This window comes from Euprymna scolopes, chromosome 10 (assembly GCF_053919585.1).
Source record: "Euprymna scolopes isolate OS-2025 chromosome 10, ASM5391958v1, whole genome shotgun sequence".
In the NCBI taxonomy this organism is placed as follows: domain Eukaryota; kingdom Metazoa; phylum Mollusca; class Cephalopoda; order Sepiida; family Sepiolidae; genus Euprymna; species Euprymna scolopes.
Window position 1 is genome coordinate 31,109,633 of NC_136491.1, and position 22,947 is coordinate 31,132,579.

General features: G+C 34.6%; 1 protein-coding gene and 1 non-coding gene across 3 annotated transcripts in view; one reads left to right on the forward strand and one right to left on the reverse strand.

The window, feature by feature from the left end:
* The window catches only part of LOC145285901 (serine--tRNA synthetase-like protein Slimp), a 378,960-nt gene that overhangs the window by 334,467 nt on the left and 21,546 nt on the right, over positions 1-22,947 (reverse strand). The window contains exon 1 of one of the 2 annotated variants that reach the window (XM_080134370.1): positions 1,922-2,111. The exons of the other annotated variant lie outside the window; for it this stretch is intronic. The gene's annotated coding sequence lies outside the window, so the exon portion shown is untranslated. Of the gene's footprint in view, positions 1-1,921; positions 2,112-22,947 lie in introns of those variants that run through there. 2 annotated transcript variants of the gene reach the window in all.
* On the forward strand, positions 14,887-14,959 carry Trnar-acg (transfer RNA arginine (anticodon ACG)). The gene has a single exon. It is a non-coding gene; the product is annotated as a tRNA-Arg (tRNA).

Sequence of the window (22,947 nt, forward strand, 5' to 3'; positions counted from 1 at the left end):
ACACATCCAAACGAGATTCTACTTTTTTTTTTTTTAAGTGATTACATGTGAATACTAAAAAACATTTAGAGCTAGGAATAAGTTTCACATATAAATTTAATGTAAAATTATACCCCCGTTTCAGGGTTCTCCCAGCATTGTAGTAGTTATCCTTTTCTATTTTATAGGAGATAAATGCTATGGGTACTATTATTTTTTGTGGTGATCTACATTTTCAGGTGGTTACATGTGGTTTGACGGGAGGCTTGCCACTCAGACTTAGGATTAGTGGTAGGATATTTAGAGGGATGCTTGCTGCTCAATATTAGGGTTAAATGTAGAGTTGGGACATATACGAGGAATGTTTTTATAGAGGGGTGGGCTTTACCAATAATACTTAGGGTAATTAACTATGTTTTCTTTTACAAAAGCAATTTATGTTGGTTTACCTATTTTGCTATTTTTAGTTAGCTTTTTTTTTTTTTTTTTTAAAGTAAAATTGAATTACGGTATCTTGTTTATCAAATTGTTAGATGAAAGTACACATTTTTTTTAACCTCCTTCTCGTGTTAAGAATAGCTTTCTAAATAACATTAATAGGGTTTTTCGTTTGTTTGTTGGTTTTTTTTTTACTTTTTTTTTTACCTCAACGCTCACCTTTAAAATGACTTTAAAGTTTTTATGCATGCTGAAAACGAATATCACATTCAAATTTTGGACGGACAAGTAGTTTTCTGGATATTAAGACATTTTTTTCAATGCATTAGGTCATAATGTGTCAATGTCAAGATTCTTTCCACCTTCAAAAAAAATCTTTACAATAACGACTTTCATAAATTTTCGGGGTGGTGGTGCCTGGTGCTGAAAACCAATATAACATTTAAAAATAGCGCAGAGAAATAGTTTGCATATGAAAAAATTACTTTGTCAAAAAAAGTAGGAATTACGACATAAATTTAGCGTACATTTAGCACCCACTTTCTGGTCACTTAGGGATAAGTTTTTCTTTTTTTTTTAGGCTGCATGAAAGCTTTTTTGGGGGGGGGGGATTTTTACGGCTATTTTGACTGATAGCGTTCGGAAAAAAAAACAAAAAAACAAGTGGCCGAAATCACCTGGTAAATTAAAATTGCGAAATATGAAACGAAACACGCGTTCCGCCGCTCCGGCTATTGAAAGAGAATCGTTCATTTAACTGGAATTTGAATGAAAACAATAAATAAATAAATAAATAAATTAATTAAATCGATTGTTTTCTTTATTTTTTTCTTTTTTGTTTTTTTTTTTTTTGGTATTATTATACAAACACCGTGACAGCGTTAGGGTTAGGATTAGGGTTAGGATTAGGGTTAGGGTTAGGGTTTAGGGTTAGGGTTTAGGGTTAGGGTTAGGGTTAGGGGTTAGGGTTAGGGTTTAGGGTTAGGGTTAATTCGCTGTCACGGTGTTTGTATAGTTTTACCCTATTTTCGACATGACGATTAAGTGCGAAATATTGTTTGTGCTAATACGACATTAAAAACAATCGATCTGTCGACTCTATCTTAACAAGCACCGTCAATAGTCATTGTGTGCTGCTCTGCTCTGCTGCTCCACTGCTCCAGTGCTCCATTCTCCAACAAGAAACATTTCTTGTTCTCCAGCAGCGTTCAACATTACTCGTTTTTCGAACCGAGTAAACATTTTACATTGAATAAAAACACTAAAAACTTATCCAATTCGGTAGAAAAGTAACTTATCTTGCCTTTGATAACATTTATTTGTTATTTATTTTTTGACAACTAGTAATACCCTATTTTTTGTTTATTTGTCTAGGAAAGAAGGTGCGTATGTGTTTTTATCGCATGAACTCATAAACCTCAATAACAATCCTAATGTTACGAATAGAAAGAAAAAAAATTTTTCAATCAAATAATCAATGAATACTTCCTTTTTTAGGGCTTACCGGAATAAGGAGAGATAAACGCTGAATTGAAAAGCACGTGGAAAGCGAACAACAAGAATGTTATCGGTTAACCGGTGCGTCATCAAAACAGTCCCGGTTGTTAAATATATCCGACATGACCACTTTGGGATTGCCTTTATCTGCGGTTCAGAGCCCCACCTTTCTCTCTCTCTCTCTCTCTCTCTCTCTCTCTCTCTCTCTCTCTCTCTCTAGCTATCTGTCTAAATTCTAACAAAACACTCTTGCTATATAGTTAGTAGCCAAAAAGTCGAAAAAAAAACAAAAACAAAAAAAAAAAAAAAACAATAATTTACACCAAACGCATTCAAATTTAATTTTTTACCGACCCGTACACATTTAAATAGTGGAAACTAATTGATTACATAGCAGTGTCAGAAATTGCCATTAAAAATGCATGATAAAAACTTGAATAATTCGACCTCCTATCTTTCGAAGCTTATAACTACTTGAAAAATGTAACTGAAACCCTAATTTTTTTTTCAATTAAAGGAGCAAAGACCAAATTTTAAAAGAATAACAGGTTTAATAGCAAATTATGCAATATTTATTTTTTTAAATCCGTTTTCTTTAAAAAAAGATTTTTAAAAAATCAACAAATTTTAACTTACTTCGATAAAAATATATATATACATTCCAAAAAATCACTAACCTATAAAAAAAATACTAATCAATGGGTACTTCCATTCTTCATTGTTAAGAATTTATCCATATTTATATTTTATATTCCATGTCCTTTTTAAATAAAATACTTTTTTAAGCAAGGATAAAAAAAAAAAACGCGACATCAGATGTTTTTCACAGTTGAAATAAAGGGAGACAAATGTCTGCTTTTCTTCAAATTGACATCTTCAGTGGCTTTAAGTGCCAGAATTAATGTCTCTTCCTATTGCGTGCTGTAAACAAAAGTTATTAAATATGGGCCACCGTAGGTGAAAAATTATCCCACTTCACTTATTTGCTGTTAAAAAAAAAACACTCTACCGATTTTTTTTCTTTTTTTTTTTTCATATTCTCTTAAAGAAATACATGAGTTTTTGATTTAATATATTTTATTTCTTCTTTATGGAGAGAATTTTTTTTTTTAAATATCTAAAAAAAAAAAAAAAAAAAACATTGAATGAAGTCGAAAAAATTGTCGCAATTATAAGAAATTTTCTGAACAATATAACAAGATTATAAGGTTTCACTTAAAAAAACAAAAAATTCCATGTAGTTTTTTGAAAAAAAGGTTTTAAACTTTGGACTTTACAGGTAAATTTTCAAATAACTGTTCTTTTTTTTTGTTTTAAATTAGCTTATTTTATTTATTGATCTTTTAACTTCAATTTGTGATATATAAATTTGAGTTGAGAAAATTATTTTCATTTTAATAGACATTTCAAAATGGGGGGGGTGAATTTAAAAAAAAACGCTTGTCTAGAATATTATATTCAGTTAATTGGAAAGAGCATAAAATTTCACATTGAACCTGAAAATAGCTTAAAAATTGAACCAATAGAAAAAATTTTGATAGATTTTTAAAATTTAAAAATTGAAAAAAATTCAACTCGTAAAATTCAATTGATTTCATTACATAAAAAAAATGGTTGCATGAACGCGCACAGGCACTTTGTAAACACTGTTTGTTTTTTTTAAATAAAAAATAATATTTCTGTTATTTTTTAAGCAACTTAAACAGTTCATTTTGGAAGTATATTCCATAAAAAAATTAAAAAAAAAACACTTTAAAAAGACAAGTTATGAGTTTTTTTTATATTTTATTCGCAGTTTTGTGTTAGGGGGTGTCAAAAATTCCCCCCAAATTCTGATACACCTATAAACTCACCTTAAAGATGTATTATCTATGAATTTGTTATTGTTAAATTGACTGATCGAAACCCGAAAATAAATGGCGTCAATTTTCTGGGGATAACCGCTTAGCTCTAAATTATTTCATGCTGAAAAGATAATCATCACAAAAAAAAAAAAAAAAAATGGCTTACTCTACTGCTAACTCTAAATCCGAGTGTGACTTGCCATATTGTCCGTTGTATATTTTTAAAAAATGAAGCCCCATCCCCCCCCACACAAAAAAAATAGCCATTTTGTTTCTTGAGCAATGAAAAATAGAGCTTTGGAGAAAAGGTTTGTGCAGTCACACACACACACACACACACACACACACACACACACACACACACACACAAGCACACAAGCACACACACACACTCGTGCGCAAATAAACGAACGTTTATTCATTTCAATTTCCCGCTCATTTTGCACAAAAAATAAGTTCTTCTAGCAACGGCATAATTTCAAATACGCCCACACACTTTTCTCACAACGACAAAAGTAAAATGAACATATTTCTGGCGGACGTGGTTGAAGACAGTATCACGTGACACAAGCGAACAATGAGAAAATTTAGAAAATTGTCTTTTTAACGCTTTTCCAAAAACCAAAATATCAGCAGTAGCAATCTTGTTTTGGAGCCGGTCCAAAATGTATAAAAACGCATCAAACATTCTTTCTTCCCTTCTTTTTCCCTTCTTCTCGCTTTGATGTCACACGAGAACATGCCTCTCGTTTTCATAACATCATCGCTGTCAAAACCATAATTACACACGTTACGCAGGCACTCAAATCACACTTATGCACACATGCACCCATTCCGCACATTTTCGAATTAACAACACCGAATTAATTTCCTTACAAAAGGCGAACTTCACCAGTTAAAACACCAACCTTAAAATAAGGACATTATTTTCATACAAGACTTTTACCTTCTAATCTTATTAATTCCACGAAGGGCTTTCATCTAACATTCTAATCATTATGACTCTGCAAGAACTTTCACCGATCGGACCTTTGCTTATTCATCTTGTTGGTACAGGTTTAGGTTCTTCCAAGTCCCAAAACTACCGACCAGCTTTAATAATTACTAAACGTACAACAAGTATAAACGACAAGAATTTATTAACAAACATGAAAACATGACAACACTGCAATTCAGAACATTAAGGTAAAAAGATTACTCACTTCAATAGTGGGGTTTACGGGAGGAGTGAGGACTGTATTCTAGAGTTGTACTCTGCCTGTCCAACATTGTCTTTTAGGAGAATAACTTTTTGCGTCCGTGCCTCATGTGTACGGACTCTCCTCCTCTTTTCTCAAGGGACCTCACTCCTTACCCTACACCGGTAATCCAGTGCTCTTATTTTTGTTGAAAAATAAATGTGGTGCATTTTAAAACAGAAGGAGGTGTCATTTTGTTTTATTCCTTTTTTTTATTATTTTGTTTGGGGCAAAGAGATTTAATTTCACTTCTTTTCTCCTACAAGTTATTTTGAAATTATATAAAAAATAAATAAAAAACGAATGAAAAATGTTGCAATTGTAAAGTGAAGTCGTATTTCTATTTTTTTTCTTTTTTTCTTTTTTTTTTTTCTTTTAAGATTGTAATGCTGGGTATGAAGCAGCCAAAGCAGCTGCCAACATTGCCCTGCTTTTTATTAAAACCAACCGAGAGCTCTTTTTAGTATCCTTGCTGTTCTCTTAAGTGCAATTGTCTAGATCTCTTTTGCACTTGGTCCACCAGGAATTGTGTATGGATGAAACTTTCTTTTATATATTAGTAATATGTAATGAAAACCATAGCACGGAAGGAAAAACAAAGGCTTTTTTTATAACAACAAAAGGACTTATTGGGTTTGTATTACTGTACACATAGATTCGAAAAAGTTGTCAAAAAACAAATATATAGCAAGTAAATGTCATCAAAGGCAAGATAAGTTATTTTTCTACCTAACTGGATATATTTGTCGTGTTTTTATTCAATGTAACATGTTTATTCAGCTCGAAAAGCATACAGTGTTTACCGATGTATTGGAAAATTCAAAATGGCGCCCGACACTCTCTTTAACACGATAAGTTCAGGAAAAGACGTTATAAATAATAAACTAGACAAAATACTGTTAGAAATTCGCTCATTATATGTTACCGTGACATAAGTTGACATATATTCGGTGTTTTTTTAATAGTATTTTGTCTAGTTTATTATTTACAATACCTTTTCCCAAACTTACCATCTTAAAGAGAGTGTCGGGCGCCATTTTGAATTTTCCAATACATCGGTAAACACTGTATGCTTTTCGAGCTGAATAAACATGTTACGTTGAATAAAAACAAAAAAAATGTATCCAGTTTGGTAGAAAAGTAACTTGTCTGGCCTTTGATAATATTTATTTGTTATATATTTGTTTTTTGACAACTTTTTCGAATCTATGTGTACAGTAATACAAACCCAACTTATTTAATAAAGTTATCTACCCTGTTCAGCACCCAAGTGAGGAAAGACAAGCAGAACGTCCTTTGGGATGTCAAAAGTCTGTCTGGCTAGCGATACATTACCTCAGAGCACTTAGTTCAAACTCCTTGGCTTAACGTTTACAGGAAACATGAGTTGGAATAGATACATTGAGATTATTGCTAAGGCTGCTGCAAATCGTACTAGAAAGTTACTTACGCTTGAAAGTATCCTGTACCTCTAGAAAGCCACCATTCGCCCATGTATGGAGTACTGCTGTCACATTTGGGCTGGTGCATCTGCTACTAGTCTCACGCTCCTGGGCAGGGTCCAAAAGAGAGTAGCCAACCTAATAGACCCAAAACTGTCATCTAAACTTCAGCCCCTGTCCCATTGACATAATGTTGCATCCCTCTGCCTGTTTTACAAGTATTTTAATGGTGGATGCTCTGACGAACTACAAGCCCTTGTATCCCCTCGACAAAAGTACCCCCAACAAACCCGACAAGCAGCAAAGTCCCACCCCTACACAGTTGACATCCCTAGATGTAAGAAAGCCTTTTACTCTAATAGCTTCTTCCCCAGAACTACAGGACTTTGGAACTCTCTTCCAGTTTCCTGCTTCCTTGGCTGTACTGACATGCAGAAGTTCAAGTGTAATGTAAACAGACATATTGCTGCTAAACTCCCTACATAGAACCCCTGCAACTTAAGTCCCTGATAGTAGCCCCCTACATCAAAGTGGCAACGTGCCTTGCTTGGGGTGAAAGTGTAAAAAAAAAATATAAAAATAAAAATATACAAGCAAATATATGCTCTCTCTGATCACATACTTTTGTTAGTCTGGAAAGATGGTATCATGATCCATTAGCATATTACATTACATCTCTTAAAGGGGAAGGTAATGCCTGTGAGAATGGTGCCATGGCAACAGAACAGATCCTATACTAGCACCCCTCCACCCAGTCTCCCAAAAAGGATAATATCTGGGAAAATGGCATCAAGGCAGCAGAACAGATGCTACATTATTCCACCCAAAATAGAAGGTAACCCTTAGGAGAACGGAACCGTGACAGCAGAGCAGATACTACACTATCCTCACCAAAGTAAAAAGTAATGCATGGGAGCATAGTACGAACATTTAATACACTGCCCCCTCCCTTAAGGCGGAGGTTATGTCTGGAAAGACAGTCTTATTACAAGACAGATACTACACTACCCCCCGAATTTGAAGAACATTAGTTTGAAATAGTACATTTATAAAAGTAATAGTATAATTTTGGCTTCAGACAGATATTAAATTTCCATTATTAATAGAAGTAACAGTATAGTTCCGGCTTCAGACAGATAGGTAGTAATAAAAGTATGGCTCAGATTCAAATAGAAACCAAATTCAAATTTTCATTCATAATAGAGGTATTTATAGAAGTGATGATAGTTCCGGTTTTACACAGATACTAACATCTCTACTATTATAATAGTCTTTCAAGTTGTAACTTACAAGGAGTGTTAAGCAGTCGATAAAGGGGTGTACTTTGACGAAGGAGTTATTTCAGGAGTGTAAGCAATCAAGGCGTGACTTTATGAAGCTTGATTTTTTTTTAAATCTTATCCTCTTTCCCTAAATCTAGAGACCAATGTGGTTGACTGCTCCTTAAAAAAAAAAAAAAAAAAAAAAAAAGTCATGCTACACAAATAATATCAATGAATCAGATGTTATTGCCCTGTTATATTACTAAACAAAAGATTTCCGAAACTTCAAATAAACTCATACGTCATATACTAAAGGAAGTACATTATGAACAATAATGATTCGCCTTTAAGTGGTGTAAACTTGCAGCGCCTTTTTTTTTTCTACTGATAATTTGTTCACTTATTTGTGTATCAGGTCAGTTCAAAAGTTTTTGCCTGTTTGTAGAAGGGGCATTTTAAATCGTTGTGATTTATTTCTATGAAATAGAAAGGGGGGCAGAAGGGCAGTGCCAAAACGTCTTGTCGATACAACGCACAAAAGTCTTTTTTCCTTTCTTTTCTCAACTTGCAATAAATCCTCGTGTATTCGATATTATCTCCCACTATTCGTTCTCGTTCTCAGGTGTCCAACAAAAAAACTTGACTCAACTTGAAGAAATTTATTATCCACTTCTTCCCGTGGAAGGTAATTCTTCTTAATCAATTAGACGTTACTACTAAACTCTGAAACATCAAGGAAGAAAACAAACAAAAAAAGAAAAATATGAGAAATAGAATTTATTAAATATAATGGCAAAAGGAAAAGTTTGTGACCTCTATGGGCTGTCAAAAATGTCCATCTGGCTTACAAGTAATCTTGTAGTAGTAACCGAAAGGGGAGAGAGTGAAGGGAAAGAGAAGGAACGAGAGATAGAGCAGGAGGAAGAAAGAAAGAAAGGGGTGCACTTACTGGAAGCTTCTGGGCGCCCTTTTCCGAATGGAACATTTAGAAAGTTCGTTTTGTTTGGGTTTTTTTACTTTCAGAGTTCGTGTTATTTAAAAGTTCTTTTTTATCAGTCCTTTTCCTGGAAACTCGTTTCCATAGTCCTTTTTGCAAGGGTTAAAATTCCATGGAGGCAGAATATTTTAGAGTTTTCAAGTTTCTTAGAAACTTTCCAGCGGCGAATTTCCTTCTTAAACTTCAATTATCCTTTTCTCGATAATTTAATTCAGTTTTCAAGTGTCTTAGAAAACTTTGAGTCAAATTTTCTTCTCTTGGTTCTTTTCAACAATTTTAATGTCTTGTTAGGACAGAGTTGTACATCGCCTTCGTAAATTTTCAGGCGTCCCTTTTTATCCGAGACCTTAAAGGAATGCATTCGATACTTGTTGTCTCAACGACGCCCTTTCCACATCTGCCGAATTAATTAAAAAATGTCACACACGTGCTTCAATTTAGCACGAAAACGTCTCATCCAATCAACGGGCATAAGGGAGTCAGGTGACATAAAAAAAAAAAGGGAAGGGGACAGGAAGGGAGTTAAGAAGGAAGGAAGATAGGAAAGAAAGATGGTGGAAGATAATTTCCACAAACTCTCATGCCTTAGAATTCGTCCTATTTTACAGTTACCAATTATGCACATATGCAAATTAGTGGCATACGTTAACCAATGAGCGACCTACAAAATTATGCTTGTCTTTTCTTTTCTACATTTTCTGCTGTCATTTTACGGGGTAAGCAAACACGAGGTCGCCTGTGAGAGTGATGATTTCTATTACAATTTTATGCATCTTTGTTATTCCTATTTACTTGCCTTCCCACGAGGGCAGAGTTGGACACAAGGTCGGTTTTAAATGTGGGGAAAATCCAGCTCCCCAAAAAGGGGCACTCTGGATAGGAACAAAAATAATTAAAAATTGTCTCAGTCATGAAGGATTTCCCTTCCACTGACCGAAGATAGAAAAGATGAAGTGTAGCATCAGAACAGATACTACACTGTGATCTTGTCCTGAAGGCTAAGCGTGTTATTACTTAAACGTATCACCATGATGAATTTATGACTTTTTTTTTTCAAATTACTAAAGCATCATCCATATTTTTTCTGCAATATTTTCACCCGCGTTAACCCGAAAACAACCTTATTTAGTCAACAGAAAGGGGGGGGGTCATCTTCTATTCTGATAATCCTCGTCCTCACACAGTATTAATGACCGAAAATCTCCTAGAAGAATTGGCATTCCAGCATATTCCTCGAGACCTTTCATTGTTGTATTACCACCCATGTTTTCCAGATGGTGATAGATGATTCAGCGTCTCCGACGAAACATCTAACAAGTATTTGTTGCGACTCGCTACAAATATTAAGTGATTGTACAAGCAACATTTTGGTTCCGCGTACATCCGTGGTTTACACACACACACACACACAATTTTCACCATCGTAAAAACTTAGCAGCCGACAGCCGTTACCAATAAGCAGAGCTACATCCCGCGGTTTCGAGATTTGAAATAAATTTCCGCCTGGCTTGTCCAATCACAAGCCAGCTCTCTGTCACGTGACAGAGTATATAAGAGGCAAAAACCGGAAACCATCACTCTCTTTCGAGCTGGTCTGCCGACAGCAAACACCGCCAGGGGGCTTTGGCCCCCAGGCCTAATATAAGTACAAAAAAAACTTCTCTCCCTAACTGCTATTTGTTTCCCCGTGTGTTATCCTGAAACGAACATTCTTTATTATGCTCATGACGGCACGGCAACACACTGAAGTTTTTGCTTTTTCTTTCTCTTCTAACCGGTTTCCCTTTGTTCCAGCAACTACTAGCTATGAACACGTGCACACACGAATACGGAACTATCATCTCTTTCAGCCGGACAGCGATGTGTCAATTCTATCTTGGAACAGTTTCCTCTCTATCAACGAACTCTTCACGAAACCTATCAGACTAAATACAAATACATACATAGTCCTAGCGACCACGCAAGAAGTTACAAACATTAACTTTATTACCAAAATATTCCTTTTCTGAACATTTTAGCTTTATCACTTTCACGACTCATCATTCTCCTATCTTATATTGTTAAATAAAATATCATGTTGAACTTTTAAAATTCGCCTTTGTCTTAATGCCATTTCTGACAACCTTTTTTTTTTTTCATATTTCTGTTGGACTTTGCCCACATATTATGTATTATGACATATAATATTAAAATATTATTTTTTTTAATTATTTATTATTAACATTTTATATGAATATAATTGGAACAATGTGAACAATTCTTACTTTTATTTAATGTGTAATATTTATTTCTTGTAATTGCTAACTTTCTTTTTTTATGTGAAACATTATTAAAAGTAATAAACATTTTTTTTTAAATAGAAAAATATCATTCTTACGCCCAACTACTTATAATAATAATAATAATAATAATAATAATAATAATAATAATAATAATAATAATAATAATAATAATAATTCGTCTAAAAATACGATGAATTTCTTCAGTTAAAATATCTGCTGGAAGATTTTTCATCGGGGACACCAAATCATCTATCACCGTTTAGAAAACAGGAGAAGTAATGCAACAATGAAATGTCTGAATATTACTAAATTACTAAAAAAAAAAAAAAAAGAAGCAACAAAAAACTTTAATCATATTAGCAGTTGAAATATTTATTATAATATATAATATTATATTATTTTTTTTTAATTTATTATTAACATTTTATATGGAAATAATTGGAACAATGTGAACAATTATTTTATTTAATAAATGTGTAATATTTATTTCTTGTAATTGTTAAATTTCTTTTTTTTTATATGTGAAACTGTTTCACATATAAAAAAGAAATTCAACAATTACAACTTTCACTGAAACATTATTAAAAGTAAATAAACATTTTTTTACAGAAAAGTATAATTCTTACACCAAACTACTTATAATAATACAAATACTACTACTACTACTACTACTACTACTAATAATAATAATAATAATAATAATTCATCTAAACATGTGAAAAATTTCGGTGCTTCTACACTATCAGAACGAAATTTTTGTAGTCAATAAACCGAGCTTTCAGATAAAAACAATGGTTTCTACTGACTTTTTTGTCAATTCTAATAAATTACAATATTAGCTTCAAAATTATGCAGTCGAAATTACCTGAATATTACTGAATTATTAAAAAAAAAAACTTAAATCATATTGCGGCCATCTTGTTTAAATCGAAACGGAAAATTAGCTCGCTTTTGAACTCTCCTGTGTCTTACATAAGCAAATACGATCGCTTTCTTAAATTCTGTTTTTTATTTTCTTTAATAAATAATTTTTTACCTTATCGATTTTCGTAATTTTTTTTTATATAATCATCTTAAAAATATGAGGAGTACATAGATACCACTATTTTCACGTGAAATTCCGTGTGACGATCTCCGAAATTTCGTCCCAATAATGTACATATTTACTATGCCTCCCCATGGGACAGAGTCAGACACCAGGGTCGTTTTTTAACGTGGAGAAAAGGTATAAAAATAAAAAAAAATTGTCTCAGTCGTGAAGGACTGATCCTCCACCGAAAGAGAACAAGAAATGGAAGTGCAGCATCTGAAGAACAGATGGTATTTATTTGCTCCCCCACCGAGCAAATTAGGTACAAGGCCGATTTTTAATGTGAGGAGTGAAGGGAGGGGGAAGGGAAAAAGGGGACCAGCTCCCGAGAGGTGGGAAATGGGAGCTGGTTAATGGTCAGGCATGTGGGGTTGCCCCCACATCTGGTCTTTGCTAGTCATAGCTAGTCATAGCTTGCAGCATCTGCCGGAACAGATGGTATTTATTTGCTCCCCCACCTTGCAAATTAGGCACAAGGCCGATTTTTAATGTGAGGAGTGAAGGGGAAATGGGGACCAACTCCCCGGGGAGTAGGGGAGCTGGATAGTGACAATTGGTATGAAGGGTTGCCCCTACATTGACCAAGATCTTATATGTAGGGTTGCCCCCACATATGGTCTTTGCTTGCAGTATCTGCTGGAACAGATGGTATTTATTTGCTCCCCCACCGAGCAAATTAGGCACAAGGCCGATTTTTAATGTGAGGAGTGAAGGGGAAATGGGGACCAACTCCCCGGGGAGTAGGGGAGCTGGATAGTGACAATTGGTATGAAGGGTTGCCCCTACATTGACCAAGGTCTTATATGTGGAGTTGCCTCCACATATGGTCTTTGCTTGCAGTATCTGCTGGAACAGATGGTATTTATTTGCTCCCCCACTGAGCAAATTAGGCACAAGGCCGTTTTTAATGTGAGGTAAAAACCAGCTCCCCTAAAAGTAGGCAAAAAGGGGGCACTCTGGTTACCAAAAATAATAATTGTCCCAGTATAGAGGGTTTCCCCTCCATTGACTGGTACAAATTATCTTAAGTGCAGTATCTGCCGGAACAGATGGTATTTATTTGCTCCCCCACCGAGCAAATTAGGCACAAGGCCGATTTTTAATGTGAGGAGTGAAGGGAGGGGGAAGGGAAAAAGGGGACCAGCTCCCGAGAGGTGGGAAATGGGAGCTGGTTAAAGGTCAGGCATGTGGGGTTGCCCCCACATCTGGTCTTTGCTAGTCATAGCTAGTCCTAGCTAGTCATAGCTTGCAGCATCTGCCGGAACAGATGGTATTTATTTGCTCCCCCACTGAGCAAATTAGGCACAAGGCCATTTTTAATGTGAGGTAAAAACCAGCTCCCCTAAAAGGGGTCACTCTGGTTACCAAAAATAATAATTTTCCCAGTATAGAGGGTTTCCCCTCCATTGACTGGTACAAATTATCTTAAGTGCAGTATCTGCCGGAACAGATGGTATTTATTTGCTCCCCCACCGAGCAAATTAGGCACAAGGCCGATTTTTAATGTGAGGAGTGAAGGGAGGGGAAGGGGAAAAGGGGACCAGCTCCTGAGAGGTGGGAAATGGGAGCTGGTTAAAGGTCAGGCATGTGGGGTTGCCCCCACATCTGGTCTTTGCCTGGTCTTTGCTAGTCATAGCTTGCAGTATCTGCCGGAACAGATACTACACTTTGATCTTGGCCAAAAGCTTCGCCGTCCTGGATATGGCCTTAAACTATATCTAATGGTGAGGCCCGAGCTTGCGGGCTTTGAGGAATGTGGAGCCACCCTTTAATTACCATTGCTCCCAGGTCCACTCTGACTCAGAGTGATAGTATCTGTTAGGGTCCCAACTATGGGTTAAATAGAAACCGACTTGAAAACAACAAAAATATTCTATTAAAAATTTTTTCTTCAAAATCTTTGGATTCGGCATTAAATAAACCGAAAAGGGTTGATATGCTGTAAAACAAAAACAACCAACCAACCAAAAGCTTTGCCCCAATAATGTAAAAGCGCTAAAATTTCTTCAGTTAAAATATGTTGGAAGATTTTTTGTCGGGGATGCCAAATCAGCTATCACCGTCTAGAAAACAGGGGAAATAATGCAAAAATAAAATGTCTCAAGGAATATGGCAGAATGATGAAGAATTTGGTTAGGAAATTTCGCACCATCCTACATATTTTTCTGACTTAGCTTCTTCTGATTATGACTTATTTCCGGAATTACAAAACCATCTAGAAGGCCTTAGATAAACATCACTTAAGTGGATTGAATTTAAGATTCATATTTCGCATCAAATCCTAAAGAATTTTACAAGCATTTATAAACTCGTTAACGGATGGAATCAAGTTATAGAGAACAAAGGTTATTATTGTTAGGGATGAAGATTTTCAAAATCACAGTTTTAAAATTTCTAGGTGAAATTTTAAATCGGCAAAACTTTTGCACCGACCTAATACTAAATATATACTTTATTTATGTATCTATATACACGTATATATTATATATATACTATATGATTTATTCCGTATTCATCTATACTATTAATAAAATACTAAATGTTTATTTATTTATGTGTGTGTTCCTATATACCAACAAAACTTTTGAACGGATGCACCGAATTGAAAAATTCTTTTTTTCCCTGAAAGGTGTAAGTCCCTAGATTGTCCTTATCTACTATATATGGTTTGTAACAAACAACGCCAAATTACACAAAAAGCCCGAAATAAGGTTTTTAGGCTGTTTCGTAAACTTGTCAAAAAAGTTATCTGCCCATGTCAACGGAATTTAGCACCGTCTGTGTACAGCCGCGGTAACATCTTTCGGAATACGGACAGAACTTGTGGCGCAATGGATAACGCGTTTGACTACGGATCAGAAGATTCCAGGTTCGAATCCTGGCAAGCTCGTAATAATTTTAACCATCATTTTATACAACGTTTACTCATTATCCTTACCCTTAGTTAGGGTATTTTTGTTTTTTCAGTGATTTTGTTTTGTGCATTTGGGAATTTCCCATACTCTGAGTTCACAGGGTTGATGGTAAGACGATGTTGCATGTTGCGTTGTGTGTGCCGACGCAGCGCAGCCGCTAGTGTAATGTTGTGACCCTTTGGCTGTGATCATAGTGTAGTATCTGTGTTAACTGTGGCAAGCAGGGCCAACGGTCAAAACATTATTATTATTATTATTAATATTATTATTATTATTAATATTATTATTGTTAATTGATTCGTGCGACGGCGGGTTGCTGGCACGATTATTATGATTAGAAAAATAAACCATTAGATTGGGAAAAAGTTGTTGACAGCAAAAAATGATATCGCTACAAAAGGAATGTGAAAATAGATGTAAACAAGATTTTGGTTTGCATAAACAAATAACTAGATTGAGGTTACATCAGCTGTTGGTCTGAGACATGTAATGAGATGATAATGATATATGGAGTCAGTCCTGGAAATGGCTAAAGCAGTTTACAATCTAAAAATCACTTCATTTCATATATATATATTTTAGAAGTGGTTGGTTATATGGAGTCAGTCCCAGAAATGACTGAAACCGTTTATGATCTAAAAATCACTTTATATCATGTATATCTTTAGGAGACGGGGGTGCCAGATATTGCCTGATTGTAAAATACTCTTATTGCCTTTATTAATATTACTGTACTAGCAGTTCAGCCCGGCTTTTCTCAGGCCCTATGTACTGTTTATAACTTTATGTGCATATGTAATATATATATTAAAAAGTTTGACACATGTCTAGGTAATCTACATCTAAAATTTCAACTGTTTAGATCCAAAATTGGCGAAGGAGTTTGGTAGAGTCGGCAAAGGTTAACTCTTTCAACTTTGACCTCTTGGCAGTCAAATTTTCGCCCAAAAACTTATTGAAAAGCTTGCTGCATGTTTGAATACCCTTTACGTAAAATTTCAAATGTTTAGACCCAAAACTGGCTGAATAGCTTGCTAGAAACCACAAAGGTCAAATCTTTTGACCTTTGACCTCTTGGTAGCCAAATTTTTGGCCAAAAACCGATTAAAAATCTTGCCCCGTGTCTGAATACACTTTACCTAAAATTTCAAATGTTTAAACCAAAAATTGGTTGAGTAATTTGGTAGAGATCGCAGAGGTCAAATTTTTTTAACTTTGACCCCAATTTTGACCCCTTAACATTTATTGTTTTGGACTTGAATCAAATGAAAAAGTTTGATCCATGTCCAAGTAATCTATATCTAAAATTTCAAGTGTTTAGACCCAAAATTGTCGGAGGAGTTTGGTAGAGTTCTGAAAGGTCAAATCGATGAACTTTGACCCCCTGACAGCCAAATTTCTGTCCGAATGCCAATTAAAAAGATTTTCCTAAATCTCAATACTCCTTATGTCAAATATCGAGTCTGTAGACTGTAAATTGACAGAGTAGTTTGGTAGGGAAATGTACACATACAGACACGCACAATTTTACTTTTATAGATATATAGATTATATTTGGAATAAACTTGACTGGTGAGGAGGCGACAAGGCGGTACTTCACATAACGGTGTATCGGCAACCTGCTGCAAGATGCCTTCCTGAATCTGCATGTCAGGCACATGTTTGTCACAGTGAATGCTGACATCTGAAGTGTGTGTAACACGAAGTTGCGCCTTGTGGATCACCTAGAACACTTTGTAGCTGGGGCTGGCTCAATCCTAATGAGCAAAATGTATACTCGTATCTGAGTTCTGCCACTGACGATTATATTTGGTAAGTGAGTGGGAGATACAAAATTTGTATTTAAACTGGTCAATGTATGCAATCAATAAATTTGAATTATGATATAATATTTTATCCCTTTGGACTATTTTCATTATTAGCATTATTTCTCTTCATATTATTGTGAAAGCAGGTAGAGGGAAGCAATAAATATGAGAATACAGTATTACATTTAAAAAAAGGGAGCTCCAGTATCTGAATTACATCTTTTCAGCAACAGTAAAACAAGAGAGAGGAATGCGTTAGGGTTAGGCAGAAGGTACAGAGAGGGTTACGGAAAAAGACGATAAAAGGAGGAGAGGGAAAGAGAAAGATATAAAGAGAGAGAGGGAGGGATAGAAATTTAAATATAAGGCACTTCTACAGAATTGGGACGAGATTTTGTAGTCGATAAATGGAGTCTCAGATAAACAAACAATGGTTTCAACTAATTTTTTTTATCAATTCTAATAAGTTACAATGGTAGCTTCCAAATTATGCAGTCAAAATTACCCAGATTATTACTGAATTATTAAACAAAACAATTTTAATCGTGTTAGCAGGTGAAAATTTTCCGACATCTTGTTTAAATCAAAACGGAAAATTACCTCCCTTTTGAACTTTCCTGTGTATTACGATCGTTTTCATCAAATTCTGTTTTTTAAATTTTCTTTAATAAATAAGTTTCTACCTTATCGACTTTCGTAATTTTTGGATATAATAATCTTAAAAATGCAAGGAATACGTAGATACAATTGTTTTCATGTGAAATTCAGTATTTACGATTTCCAAATTTCGCCCCAATAGTGCAGAAGCGCTAAATATAAAGATGTTACAGATAATTTCACTGGGAAAGGAAGTAGGAAGATTGAGGATGGGTCTGCCAGCAGGTTATAGGGTGGTGATACCGTGTTTGGAAGGAGATGGGAAGGCTGTTAATAATAGTTAAATATAAGCCAGATAGTAATAAAAAAAAAAGGAGGAGGAGGAGGTGAAATGTGGTAAAATATGAAATGAAAAGGGAGAGACTGGAGAAAGAAGGCAAAGGTAAAAGAAGGAGGGGGAAGGGCAGGTAGGCTACTCGAGTCAGGTCATCCATCCGCTATCAATTTTTAGTTTCTATTCATTTAGGACTTTTTTTTAAGGAGAATACAGGGTGGAACGATAAAATTGTCGCTCTACAAAAGATGACATGATTCCATTTCTGTCTGATGAAAACCGGATTTTCTATTTTTGTTGCAGACAATCTACTAGTTGGCCAGTTGTGTACAAATCCCAAGAGCGATAGGAGCCTTCTATCATGTCTGAAAGTGACACAATGTTCAACAAGCCAGATCAGAGATACGCCGCTGCACAACTCATGCTCTCTACCAATCCAAGTTATGACAACAGGACCATTGCCAGCACCCTCAAAATGCATTGCTGGATTGCCACGTATAACGGGGATGTGCCCAGGGTGATGAAAACAAAGTTTCCAGCCACGGTTTTGGTCTTTGGTGTGGTTTCAAGTGAGGGCCACATCATGCCACCTCACATCTTCAAATCAACATTAAAGTATTCCTGGATGTGCTGAAGAGTGTGGTGATCTCCTGGTGAAATCAGGTGGCTGCTGGCAGGCCCTAGGTGTGGCAGCAGGACTCGGTGCCGACCCACAAATTCAAAGAGACCCAGGCTTTGCTTCAGAAGAAGTGCTACGACTTTGTACCCTTCTCTCACTGCCCCCCCTCCTCCCCTGACCTGAACCTGCTGGACGACTTTGTTTGCTATAATTATTAGCCAAGGCCATTAATTAATGATTAAGGCAGTCATTCATTGCGTCACATTTGAATGATTTGGCAGTAATTTCTATTTTTGTCTGCTGCATTTATAGCTGTTGTTGTTGTTGTTGAGGAGCAGCAGGATCATTCATTCGTTTCATATGATTCAGATGGTTAATGTTGGCATTTGTTTCCCTGATATCTTTCTAGTTGGAATTTTTGTAGAAAGACGTCGAGTACTTACGGAAGGGATCACGTTATAAAAGTGATTTTGTGGAACAAACTAAATTCGAACTTGGCACACCCAGGTAGTCAGTTCATGTTGTCAACCATTGAGCCACCGTCACTTTCCTGTTATTGTTATTGTTTTGTTGTTTTTTTTTGCATTTTTTACATCGGATTCACCATTTATCAAGGCCCGGAAGCCACTTGAGGATAAGGGTTATTGAGTGTACAGTAGTCAATGGGATAATGTAGTAATTGTTAGTAGTGGAAATTCGGTAAATTGGATTACTTAAGGGGACGGTTCATCAATAATTTGTTTACATTGAACCTGAAGACTACCAAATTGTAGTCACCTGGAAAACAGCTAAATGGAAGAGAGTTCCACAAGCGAGAAGTTCTAAGAAAGAAGCTTTATTCATGGAATCTACATTTACGTTTCGGCACAGATATAGAGTGGGGGAAATTATTGATAGTGGTTTCAGAGACGAGTGTTTTTTGTGAAAGTTTGGCGAGGGGGGGGGGGGCTATAGATTGGAGCTCAAACAAGCACTTGCCATGAAAATAACGTTAAAGCAGAGACAGGCTCGCAACATCTCTTCTGTGAGAAAGAGGGTGCAGGGAAGAGAAAAGGCCATTCCCCACTAGGCTACGAAGTCTATTTTGAACTCTGTCAAGGAAGGATAAGGTTGTTCTAGCAGCTCCTGCCCAGATGTGGCAACAATTCTCCATCCTTGGACTTACCTGGCTTGATCATCGTTCATTCATTTCGATTTGAATCAGATAATTATTGTTAGCATTCATTTCCTCAAGATCTTTCTAGTTAGAATTATTTCTAGAAAGACGTTGGGTACGTATGGGAGGGATCACGTGAAGGTTGCCAACATGTGATCGTCTACATAATATAATATGATCGTCTATATAATATAATATCAGTACATGTGATCGTCTATATAATATATAATATGATCGTTTATATAATATAATGTCAGTACATGTGATCGTCTATATAATATATAATATTATCGTTTATATAATATAATGTCAGTACATGTGATCGTCTATATAATATATAATATGATCGTTTATATAATATAATGTCAGTACATGTGATCGTCTATATAATATATAATATTATCGTTTATATAATATAATGTCAGTACATGTGATCGTCTATATAATATATAATATGATCGTCTATATAATATAATGTCAGTACATGTGATCGTCTATATAATATAATGTCAGTACATGTGATCGTCTACATAATATAATATGATCGTCTATATAATAGAATGCCAGTACATGTGATCGTCTATATAATATATAATATGATCGTTTATATAATATAATGTCAGTACATGTGATCGTCTATATAATATATAATATGATCGTTTATATAATATAATGTCAGTACATGTGATCGTCTATATAATATATGATCATCTATATAATATAATGTCAGTACATATGATCGTCTATATAATATAATGTCAGTACATGTGATCGTCTATATAATATAATTTCAGTACATGTGATCGTCTATATAATATATAATATTATCGTTTATATAATATAATGTCAGTACATGTGATCGTCTATATAATATATAATATGATCGTTTATATAATATAATATCAGTACATGTGATCGTCTATATAATATATAATATGATCATCTATATAATATAATGTCAGTACATATGATCGCCTATATAATATATGTGTATGTTATATTTATTACTTACATAGTCTCTGTGATCGTCTAGTGTGTATAATGTGTTAGTGCTCATCATGTGAATGTTGAGTGTGGGCAGGTGTATATACAATGCAATAAACAATTCACCAAACGTGTACAATAATATACAAGGACAGTGCTTTACCAGGATGGTTAACATCTTTTCTGGGGGCACATACCTTGTTGCACTGGATCCCATTTTTGGGTTCTGTTAAGCTGCAAAAAATTTCCTCCAAAGGACACCAAACGCTAAATGATATTTTATATAACACTAGCGGGGTTGGGAGTGGGTGATGGGCGCCTGGCTTTGTCCGGTCGTGAAATACGCTTAAATATGATATTTAATTTATCCAGATTTTGTATATATTATTATAGAGTAATGATTTCAAAAGTAAAAAAAAAAAAGTATTTGAGTGGCATTAACTAGAATCGAAACTGAAAGGAAAACTGTAACATTCAAAGCTGGTGATGTTACCACTGTATCAACATGACACGCATATGAACTGATAAAAATTAAAAACAAACTAAAATGAATATACAAAATATATAACGATTTTTTAAATTTTTACCCTTTTTGACCTCTCAAAAACTATTTTAGCCGGGCTAAAGACCCATAAAAGAATGGTCCATAAAAAATCCAATCATTTAAGGCCTCTAGCACCGCTCTGCAACTTTCAGTTTTGGTAGAGTTTGAAAATATGGAGACAGACAGACAGACAGACAGTCAGAAATAACTTTTCCAGAGTATATTTGTAATTAATCGGAAGTGACTTTTCTAGGGCATTTTGTAATTAATCAGAAGGGACTTTTTCCAGAACATTTTTTAATAAATCAGAAGTGAATTTTTCTAGGGCATTTTGTAATTAATTAGAAGTGACATTTCCAGGGCATTTTACAATTAATCAGACGGAACTTTTCCAGAGCATTTTTGTAATTGTAAATCGTTGTTACATTGAATAAAGTACTTAAAAAATAAAACATTTTTTCATACAATTAATCACAAGTGACTTTTCACGGGAATTTTTATAATTAATCAGAAGTGACTTTTCCGGGGTATTTTTTTATAATATTAAAACTATGTTACATTAAATAAAGTAGTTTTAAAACAAAATATTTTTCTCACAATTCATCAGAAATGACTTTTTCCAGGGAACTTTAGTAATGTTAAAACTTTATTACATTAAATAAATGAGTAGAAAAACAAATCATTTTTATGAGGGTTTGCCATAACAGCGACACCAATTTTTTGAGAAACAAATTCGCATATTTATTTTTTTATAATTTAATCAGAAGTGACTTTCTTAGGTCATTTTTTTACTTTGTTACATACATTAAATAACGTAATTTCAGTGACTCTTTCCGGACACTTTTGTAATGTTAAAACTTTGTTACATTAAATATTAATTAGGTCTGCCTTAACAGCGACACCAATATTTTTCCACTTTTCTACGAGAAATTTGACGAGGGACATTATTATTCCTCATAATATATAATACTAGCGGGGGTACCCGGTGTTGCCCGGTTGTTTGAAGGTGTGTGTGTGTAAGGGGGGGTTAAGTAAAGAATAAGCGAAGTAATAACCCTGTTTAAATATTTTTTAAAAAAATCCCCCCCCCCCAAAAAAAACAGCAAACAAACTTAAAATTTCTGTATAAAAGAAATCAGAAAAACAAAAAACATAAATCAGGGGGGAAAATGATGGACGTGTTCAAAAAAACAAAAACAAAAAAACACTGCGAAAAGCGAAAAAAAAAATGGCATAAATAACCCTTTGATTTGTTAAAATTCCATTCCAGTTTTTTTAAGCAACTACGAAGTAAAGAAAACCCAAACCAGTGTTCTTTCATAACTGTCCCTTGTGAACAATCCCACAATGGTGTTAAGTGGTGGTGAGGGAAGGAGGAATTTATTAGAGAGAAAAGATTTTACCACTTCCATTGATTTTAACCGATTTTGGCAGTGAACTCTCACCAGGAAAAATATAGGAATCTACGATTTTCGAGGAAGTGGAGAGTTAATAGGCCTATAACGCACCTCAGATATTGTGCTGCAGTTTGTGCATATTACATTTGTATGAAATGTCTTGATTTTTAATCCTATTAAGGTCAAAATCAGAGGGGAAAAATGAGTTCATTTTATATATATAGGAATTAAATAGAGAATTGATTCTATAATAATACATACGCAATCTGCATAAATTAAAATATCATGTTTAAGCATATTGTATGACCAGGCAATGTCAGGCGTCCTACTAATATAATATGTATATATATATATATATATATATATATATATATATATATATATATATAATATTTTTCTATATAATAATTTGATTGCAGAAATTCCCCTCCGGACTAAATTACAATAGGTTTGCAATGACAGATGCCACATCCGAATTTATTTTGTTTGAACTTACACCCACCATCTTATGTAACTTATGAACG